Here is a 10,577-nt window from a genome sequence, read left to right as displayed (position 1 = left end):
CGGACTTGAAAATGCTTTCTTTTGCTGTTCAGCAATGAACCTTGTCGGCTCATTCTGTGACAATATCAGTGCTCATTCTCATTATTCCTTTATTTACCAAATCATCAGCCTTCTAAAATCAGCTTCATTTCTTTTTTTTTTTTTTTGGGTCCGGTCGTGGGGCCTTAACTCTGGGCCTGGGCGCTGTCCCTCAGCTCTTCAGCTCAAGGCTAGCGCTCTACCACTTGAGGACAGTGCCACTTCCGCTTTTTTCTTATGTGGTGCTGAGGAATTGAACCCAGGGCCTCGAGCATGCAAGGCAAGTGCTCTACCACTGAGCCACCTTCCCAGCCCAAAGATTTTTTTGGGGGGGTCCGGTCATGGGGCCTGAACTCTGGGCCTGGGTGCTGTCCCTCAGCTCATCAGCTCAAGGCTAGCGCTCTACCACTTGAGCCACAGTGCCACTTCCGGTTTTTTTCTTTTTGCTTATGTGGTGATGAGGAATTGAACCCAGGTCTCATGCATGCAAGGGAAGCACTCTACCACTGAGCCACCTTCCCAGCCCTCAGCTTCATTTCTTGGGTAAGGTTACCAAACAGTCCAACTAATATCAACCCAGAGGGTTTTAATAAAGCAAGTTTTAAGGAAGAATATAACATGAAGTGACAACTACAGAAATTCCAGAAACCTGACATCTTTCACATTTCTGTCTTCCTTCTCTTCTCATACTTCAGAAAGTATTGACTAACACTATAAGTATACTGCAATTATAAGCTAAGGATCATTGGGTCTTTTTTTTGTTTTTTTTTTTCCAACCTGAAGCCTTCTTTTCCATGATTCGACATAAACTTTTGGGAGATTTTTTGGATTGTGATGGGATTCCACCCAAAACAAAGCCATGTATATTAAGAAAGTCAATGTTTTCAACTCAGAGTACTAAACAAAAGAGGGAGAAAATTAAGGTTAGCTATATATGTTAAGCACAAATATAGGCAATATCAAGATATCTTGAAATTGTATACTTTTACTGGATAAAGTGGCTCAAACCTGTAATATTATCTACTTAGAAAACAGAGATTAGAGAATTGCAGTTCCAGGCAAGCCCAAACCAAAAAAAAAAAAAAGAAGTTTCAGAAACTCTGTTAGAGTTTGATGGGTGCTATGTGTTTTGCTTGTGTTAGGAGGACCACAGTCCAAGCAGACCCAGGTATAGTGATACTTACCTCAAAAGAAGCAATCAAGTTACAATCTGCAGGTATGGCAGTAGTAGAGATGCCAAAGTTGTAAAGTTCCTTTCATTGTTGCAATGGGTCTACTTGTATCCCTATTTAAACATTTTCCCCTTCCCCTCCACAAATTATGCCAACATCAAAAATGTGTGCTTATGTAAGAACTGCATGATTTTAAAATTTCATGACAATTCTTTTGAACTTACTTTTTTGTGGAATTGACTAAGAAAATCAATTACACCTTCTATATAAAAAATGTACTGTGCTTAATCCGGCAGCCCATACATAACATCGGAATGATACAGAGAGGATTAGCATGGTCCCTGCACATGGATGACTTGCAAATTCGTGAAGCAATCCATATTTTTACAACAACAAATGCTGGAGGGGATGGGGCCACAAGGGAACCCTACTGCATTCTTGGTGGGAGTGTAAACTTCTTCAACCACTTTGGAAAGCAGTATGGAGTTTCCTCAAAGGACTCCTCATAAAGCTCCCCTATGACCCAGCAATCCCACTTTTGTTCATTTACCCAAAAGATCACAAATAAGACCATATTAAAACTACCAGCACAACTATGTTTATTGCAACATTATTTACCATAGCTAAGATATGGAACCAATCCAGATGCCCGTCAGTAGATGAATGGATCAAGAAAACGTGGTAAAGGAGTTCCGGGAAGATGGCGGAGGAGAAGCTGGAATCTGAACAAGCTCTTGCATAGAAAGCAGTTACTGAGTTCCAGTGAACAGTCCCAAGCCAGAGAATCACACCAAGTGTGCCATCACAGGACAGAGAGTTAGTCAAGAGAGGGGAAGCCAAGCAGACACATATGAGCGCTTGCCAGCAGCTGTCGCTGCAGTGACAGGGTTGCGGCGGCCACCACCACCGCGGGGTCATACCTGAGACACAGTCCGGGAGGAAGGAGCCAGACGCAGCGGACGAGCGGATTCTACTCAACACCAGCAAGAACCGAAAAGGAGCGGACATCTTCATCCTGCACTTTGCAGACCAGAGATGACTCAGGATCCAAGACTCGGCGTGAGTAGAAGCCCAACGTCCTCACTCCTTCTCAGGGAGCAGAGGAGGGAAGGCCACCCCTCCCCGCCCAGCACCGGTGATCTCCATCTTGGATACCGACAAAGCTCGGAGGAGGGGCTAGCTCCAGCTCAGGCCTTGTAATAAAACGGTCATTTAGCAGGTCACAAGAACTTAACGGTGAAGTGACCTCACAGACTCAGTTCCATCCAGGGAAAAGTCACCCAGCTCAGGCGCCAGCCATTGAAGGGTCTCTCCTCACTGGGTAACCAGAGCCAGAGGCTGCCCCTCCCTCTAGCAGCCACCACAATCAATTGAAAAAACTGAAACCCTGAGAATGGCTCCAGGCTGGGTGCTGTGAGTTTTTTTTCACAAAATAGCCCCAGGGAAAAGCTACTGTCTGTTGAAAGGCCTCAACTCTAACAAGAACCTGGCCTCATCACTGCATCCCCCTCTTTTGTGATTCTCAAAGCAGATCACCGTCCCAGTAAACTAACCTGGGAGGGGGATCTCAAAATCTTGGGTAAAGCAGAGCATTTTTCTGCCTGTTCCAACAAACTGACTTAAGAAACCAATCAAGCCACAGACCTCAAGCTGACCAGAGACTCCAACAAGACTCTGGTTACAGACAAAAGGGAGATACAGGATTCTTCCCACCCCTCCCCCCCCAAAAAAAATCAAAGAACTTTTTTTCTTCTTCTTCTTCTTTTCTTTTTTTTTTGTTTTTTGTTACCTTATATATATAAAAATTTTTTTTTCCTTTCCTAAAACTTTTATTAATCTTTAATTTTTGCCACTTCTGAAAAAATAATTGTTTTCCAGTAACTTTTTTTTTCTCCTCTTATAATTTTTATTTTAGGAATACGTGAATGTGTGTTTTCCTTTCTTTTCTTGTCTTCTTTCTCTTTTTCTTTCATTCTTAATTATCTTTTTGTTTTTTGTCTAGCTCTACTGAACTTCTGATCTTTTCTTCTCACTTTCCTATCCTTTCCACCTTTTCCTCTCTTTTGTTCTTCTTTATGTGACTTAACTCTTGGCCTGCACATCCTCAGATAAACCCGTAGTTAACTAGTAGACCCTATCCCCCATTGTGTACACACTTAATCCACAAACTTATTACTCAATTCAAAACCTCTGAGACTTAAATTCATTAATAGCAGTACTACCTCTTTATACCTATATAATATTTTAAGCATTTTTTTTAAAGTTTTTCACATCTCCTCTATGTCCCTCCCTTTCTCTCAATATATTCCCATTCCTCTCTAAATAGATGGTCTTTTAATCTCTACAATAACATTAATTTTTACGTTTCTATTTTTTTCTGGTCTCTTTTCATTCCCCTTTCCCTTTCTTCTTTTTCTCTCTCTCTCTACTTGCATCCTACCCAACCTATTTCCTGCATTGTGATTAGGACATAGTTAACTCTCCCTGTGCCTCCCCACAACAATCTATTCCTATTTTTTACCCACATCTCTCCCTAACCATAATAATTTCTGATTTTCCAAATTCTTCTCTGCGGTTCAAAGTCCTTTAACATATAGTTGTTTGATGTCGAATAGATGTATCTGTTGAACTAGATTGTATCTGTAGACTATTGACTGTACAAATGCAAACTTTGGTTGATGGTTGCCTTAAGATAGTGTTCTAGCACAATACTGATGCTATCTTCATCTCAAATGGGCAGAGTAAGCCGGAAAAACACAAGAAAAATGGCAAATTCGGGTATCTCAATTCCCAATCTTGATAATCAGGGGTTAGAACAGATAATGAATAATCCAGAGGAGAGTTCCCAAATAGCTCTACAAACACTGCTGGCAAACATGATAAATGAGAAGTTTGACAACGTACAAAGGAATCTGTATGAGCGTGATAGGGAGAGAGAGGAGGCATCCCAGAAGTTTATACAGGAATATCATAAGCATGAGGAAGCTACTCAAAAACTGATACAGGATTTGCGTGAACAACTTGAGAATACTCAAAGAGAAAGGGAGGAATGGCATGAGCAGGCTGAGAACACTCAAAGAGAACTGCAGGAATCCCACGAACGGGAGGAAGCTAATGAAAGAGTAATACAGGAATTGAGAGACCAGGTAGAGAACACACAAAGAGCACTAAAGGCATCCATGGAATCCATTAACAAAGAGCTGAAGGAAGTCAGGGAGACCACAAAGGGAATGCTGAATGGAACCCAACAGAAGGAATGGGAGTCCAAAGAAACCATAACCAATCAGCTAAGTGATTTGAGGACAAACACTGAACACCAAATTAAGGAAGTAAAGAAAATCATACAAGACCTAAAACAGAGCTTCAACAAAGAACTTGAAGCCATCAAAGCTGACCAATTAGAAGGAAAAGAGATAAAAAACAAAGTAGAGAATCTTGACAGCAGGTTAGACCATGCAGAAGATCGAATCTCAGGGATTGAAGACAGACTAGATAATATAGAGATAGAACATACAACCATCCAAGACAAGTCCAAGAAATATGATAGATCTATCCAACACCTGGAAGACACCATCAGAAGGCCTAATCTAAGGATAATTGGTGTAGAGGAGCACCTAGAAACAGAAGTTAATGGTCTAGGAAATTTGTTTAACAGGATCCTAGCAGAGAACTTCCCAAACATGCAAAAAGATAGGCTTGTTCAGAAACAAGAAGCCTTTAGAACCCCAAATAGACCAGACCAGAATAGGACATCCCACCGTCACATTATAATCCACACAGGATCAACTCAGAACAAGGAAAAGATCCTTAAAGCTGTCAAGGAGAAAAGGGTAATCACCTATAAAGGGAAACCAATTAGAATCACCTCAGATTTCTCAGCAGAGACAATCAAAGCAAGAAGAGCCGGGAATGATATATGCCATGCCCTAAAAACAAACAACTATCAACCAAGAATACTTTACCCAGCTAAACTCACCTTCATAACTGAAGGCCAAATAAAAACCTTCCATAGCACCGAACCAGCCCTACAAAAGATTCTTAAAGATGTCCTACACATAGAAAACCAACAAGACCGCAATAAAGGCCAAGAAACTGCACCCAAACTGAGAATCCAAGAACCATAGGAAGAACCCAGTTTTCGCAGCCCCCAAGAAGGTAGATAACATGGCAGGAACTCCCAAATACCTCTCAGTCCTATCTCTTAACCTTAACGGACTGAACTCTCCAATTAAGCGACATAGACTGTCTAGTTGGAAAAAACAAGACCCTTCTATCTGCTGCCTGCTGGAGTCACATCATGCCCGTAAAAACAAACACATTTTCAATGTTAAAGGCTGGAACAAAATCTACCAAGCAAACGAACCCCATAAACAGGCGGGAGTTGCAATCCTAATATTAGATAAAATAGACTTCAAATTAAAATTCGTGAGAAGAGATAAAGAAGGTCGCTACATACTAATTAAAGGATCTCTCCTTCAGGAGGATATTACAATTCTAAATATCTATTCGCCAAACAATGACGCACCCAAATTTATCAAAGAAACACTACTTTCCCTCAAATCCCATATAGATCCAAAGACATTAATTGTTGGGGATTTTAACACACCACTCTCCCCACTAGATAGATCAACTCCGCAAAACCTCAACAGAGAAACCGCAGATCTAAACAGCTGCATAGATCAACTAGACTTAACAGACATCTATCGAACATTTCACCCAGCAGCATCAGAATACACGTTTTTCTTAGCAGCACATGGAACGTTTTCTAAAATAGACCACATTTTAGGCCACAAAGCAAACTTGTCTAAATTCAGAAACATTGAAGTTATACCTTGCATTCTCTCTGACCACAAGGGAATAAAATTAGAACTCAACACCAAAAGCCACCAAAGAAAGTCCGGTATCACATGGAGGCTGAACAACACACTGCTGAATCATGAGTGGGTCATGGAAGAGATTAGAAAGGAAATTCAAATGTTCATCCTATTCAACAAAAATGAACACACAAATTACCAGCTCCTCTGGGACACAGCAAAGGCAGTACTCAGAGGCACGTTTATAGCTCTCAGCTCCTACATATTGGAGAGATCTGAAACTAACAATTTAATGACACATCTAAACTTCCTTGAAAAAGAGCAGCAACATAAAACCCAATCCAGTAGACAGAAAGAAATAATCAAAATTAAATCAGAATTAAATGAATTAGAATCCAAAAAAACTATAGAAAGAATCAACAAAACAAAGAGTTGGTTCTTTGAAAAACTTAACAAAATTGACAGTCCCTTAGCAAATCTTATCAGAAAAAGAAGAGAACACACGCAAATTAATAAACTGAGAGATGAGAATGGAAACATCACCACGGTAACAACCAAGATTCAGAACATTATAAGGGAATACTTCTCAAAACTTTATGCTAATAAGTTTGAGAACTTGGCAGAAATGGACCTCTTCCTAGCAAATATTGACATGCCAAAAGTAAACCAAGATGAGTTAAAGTATCTTAACAGGCCCATATCAAGCATTGAAATAGAAACAGCAATAAGAGACCTCCAAGCTAGGAAAAGTCCAGGACCAGATGGTTTTACAGTGGAATATTACAAGGCCTTCAAAACAGAGCTCACACCAATTCTCCTCCAACTCTTCAATGAAATTGAAAGAGAAAGCTCACTACCGAACACATTCTATGAAGACATCATAACCCTCATCACAAAACCAGGCAGGGACTCATCAAAGAAAGAGAACTATAGACCCATTTCTTTGATGAACATTGATGCAAAACTTCTCAACAAAATTTTGGCCAACCGACTTCAACAATTCATCCAAAAAATCATACACCACGATCAAACAGGTTTCATTTCAGGGATGCAAAGCTGGTTCAATATACGCAAATCAATTAATATTATTCATCACATCAACAGGAGCAAGAATAAGAACCACATGGTTATCTCAATAGACGCAGAAAAAGCATTCGGCAATCTCCAACACCCCTTTATGATGAAGGTATTGGAAAAATTAGGAATCCATGGAACATTCCTCAATACAATAAAGGCTGTATATGACAAACCTACAGCCAGCATTATACTCAATGGTGAAAAACTAAAGCCATTTCCTCTTAACTCAGGAACAAGACAAGGATGCCCACTCCACTTCTCTTCAATCTAGTATTAGAATGCCTAGCTACAGCAATAAGACAAGATACAGACATAAAGGGGATCCAAATAGGGAAAGAAGAAATAAAACTCTCCCTCTTTGCAGATGACATGATCTTGTATTTAAAGAATCCCATAGACTCCACTCCCAAATTACTCAAGCTGATTCAAAACTTTGGCAAAGTAGCAGGTTATAAAATTAACCCCCAAAAATCAATGGCTTTTCTGTATGCCAACAATGAGAAAAGTGTGGCTGAAATTAGGAAAGCAACTCCATTTGTAATAGCCCCACAAAAAATAAAATACCTAGGAATTAACTTAACTAAAGAAGTGAAGGACCTCTATGATGAAAACTTTAAAATCTTGAAAAAGGAAATCAACACAGAACTTAAAAAATGGCAAAACCTCCCATGCTCCTGGATTGGAAAGATTAACATCGTGAAAATGGCAATACTTCCCAAGGCTATCTACAAATTCAACGCAATACCTATCAAAATTCCACCCTCATTCTTCAAGGAAATAGAAGAGGCAATCCAAAAATTCGTATGGAACAATAAAAGACCCCGAATAGCAAAAACGCTCCTCAACGGAAAGAACACTGCTGGAGGAATATCAATACCAAATTTCAAACTCTACTATAAAGCCATAGTAATCAAAACAGCTTGGTATTGGCATAAGAACAGACCTCAGGAACAATGGAATAGAATTGAAAACCCAGAAATGAACCTACAGACCTATAGCCATCTAATCTTCGATAAGGGAGCTAAAACAATAGAATGGAAGACAGACAGCCTCTTCAGTAAAAGGTGCTGGCAAAACTGGTTAACTACATGTAGAAAACTAAAGCTAGATCTTTATATATCACCCTGCACCAGAATCAACTCCAAATGGATCAAAGACCTTGAACTCAAAGCAGACACTTAAGTTAACTCCTTGCTATTTTATATTTTTGCAAATATTAAAAAGGTATTGCTTTCCTATTTTCAGCCTCACTGTTATTGTTATTGGAATATAGGTAAGCCATTGATTTCCGAGGGTTAATTTTATATTCTGCTAGTTTGCCAAAGTTTCTGATCAGATCAAGTAACTTGGGAGTGGAGTCCGTGGGGTTCTTTAAATACACGATCATGTCATCTGCAAAGAGGGATAGTTTTACTTCATCTTTCCCTATTTGGATCCCCTTTAAGTTTGTATCTTGTCTTATTGCCCCAGCTAGCATTCTAATACTAAGTTGAAGAGGAGTGGAGAGAGCAGATATCCTTATCTCATTCCTGAATTTATTTTATTTATTTAATTCATGCCCCAGTCATGGGGCATGAACTCTGGGCCTGGGCACTGTCCCGCCGCTCTTCAGCTCAAGGCTAACACTCTACCACTTGAGCCACAGCGCCACTTCCGGCTTTTATTCTTTTTGCTTATGTGGTGTTGAGGAATGGAACCCAGGGCCTCATGCATGCAAGGCAAGCGCTCTACCACTGAGTCACATTCCCAGCCCCTCATTCCTGAATTTATAAGAAATGATTTTAACTTTTTGCCATTAATTATAATGCTGGCTGTAGGTTTGTCAATCCTTAGCAGAAAGAACAGTGCTGAAGCAATATCAGTTCCAAATGTCAAACTAGACTAAAAAGCCATAGTAATAAGAACAGCTTGATAATGGCACAAGAACAAACCTGAGGACCAATGGAAAAGGACTGAAGACTCAGAAATGAATCCATTGACCTATAGCCACCTAAGCTTTGACAAGGGACCTAAAAAAAATAGAGTGGAAAAAGATAGCCTTTTCTGTAAATTGTGTTGGCAAAATTGGTTAAACACCTGTTAAACTAAAACTAGATCCGTATATATCGCCCTGCATCAGAATCAACTCCAAGTGGACAGAAGACCTTAAAATAAAAGCAGACACCATGAAAACTTTACATGAAGTAATAGGAGAAACTTTAGGGCTCTTTAGCACACGCCGAAATTTTCTTAATAGAGAACAAGAAACAAAACAAATCAAAGAAAGGTTGGGCAAATGGGATTGCATGAAACCGCAGAGGTTCTGCAAGGCAAAGGTCAAAGCTAACAAGAACTGTAGACAGCCCACGGACTGGGAGAAGATCTTCATGAGTCATAAAATGGACAAGGTCTTATATCTAAAATATACTTAGGACTTAAAAAATTAAATTCCCCAACAACAAATCATCAAAGAAACAACTGCTGGATAACTCAGTGGGCTAACGACTTAAAGAGAGATTTCTCTGAAGAGGAAATGAAAATGCCCATTAGACACATGAAGCAATGCTCAACTTTTCTAGCCATAAAAGAAATGCAAATCAAGATAGCATTGAGATCACACATCATTCCAGTTAGAATGTCTATAATCAAGAAATGTAATAATTACAGATGTTGGCGGGAACCCTACTGCATTGTTAGTGGGAATGTAAACTTGTTCAACCACATTGGAAAGAAGTATGGAAGTTCTTCAAAAGACTACACATAGAGCTCCCTATGACCCAGCAATCCCACTTTTGGGCATTTACCCAAATGATCACAAACAAGGTCATACCAAAGCTACCAGCACAACCATGTTTGTTGCAGCATTACTCACTATAGCTCACTATAGTTATGATATGGAACCAACCCCGATTCCCCTCAGTAGATGAATGGATCTAGAAAATGTGATACACACACACACACACACACACACACACACACACACACACACACACACACACAATGGAATTCTATGCCTCCATTAGAAAGAATGACAATGCCCCATTTGTTAGGAAATGGAAAGACTTGTTAAAAATTATATTAAGTGAAGTAAGCCAGGCCCAGAGAAACATAGGTCCCATGCTTTCCCTTATTTGCAAGGACTAGTACATGTCTAGGACAAGCAGAAAAGATCAAAAGTTATGTTATTATGACCACATAAGTTGATGTTAAGTGAAATATACCCCAAGTCAGTCTTGGTTTTGTTTTTAATATACTTATAATGCACTATGTGATTCTTTTGTAGGTTCATCCACCCACGGTATAATCCCTGTTTTCACTGTATTTGATTCCAATGTTCTGCATCTTGTATATTCACTTTTGTGATTTGGGGAGTGGAAAGGATATAGCAAAATGCTTAAATGGGGCTGCAGGTTGACCCATTGTGATGAAGAGATGTACAGGACACTATGTAGAAAATGAATTTACAATGTCAGGCAGGGATTGAGGAGGGAGGAGTTGGAGAGGTGGGGAGGGAAGG

The 10,577-nt window shown here is 39.7% G+C and overlaps 1 non-coding gene across 1 annotated transcript; it reads left to right on the top strand.

Annotated features, from left to right (window-relative positions):
* The first annotated feature begins 1,472 nt into the window (after window positions 1-1,472).
* LOC122095014 lies at window positions 1,473-1,576 on the top strand. Its single transcript, XR_006144996.1, has one exon. It is a non-coding gene; the product is annotated as a U6 spliceosomal RNA (small nuclear RNA).
* Window positions 1,577-10,577: the final 9,001 nt, after the last annotated feature.

This window comes from Dipodomys spectabilis, unplaced genomic scaffold, assembly GCF_019054845.1.
Source record: "Dipodomys spectabilis isolate Male_0828 unplaced genomic scaffold, ASM1905484v1 ptg000012l, whole genome shotgun sequence".
In the NCBI taxonomy this organism is placed as follows: domain Eukaryota; kingdom Metazoa; phylum Chordata; class Mammalia; order Rodentia; family Heteromyidae; genus Dipodomys; species Dipodomys spectabilis.
This window is presented reverse-complemented; position numbering and strand designations above follow the sequence as displayed.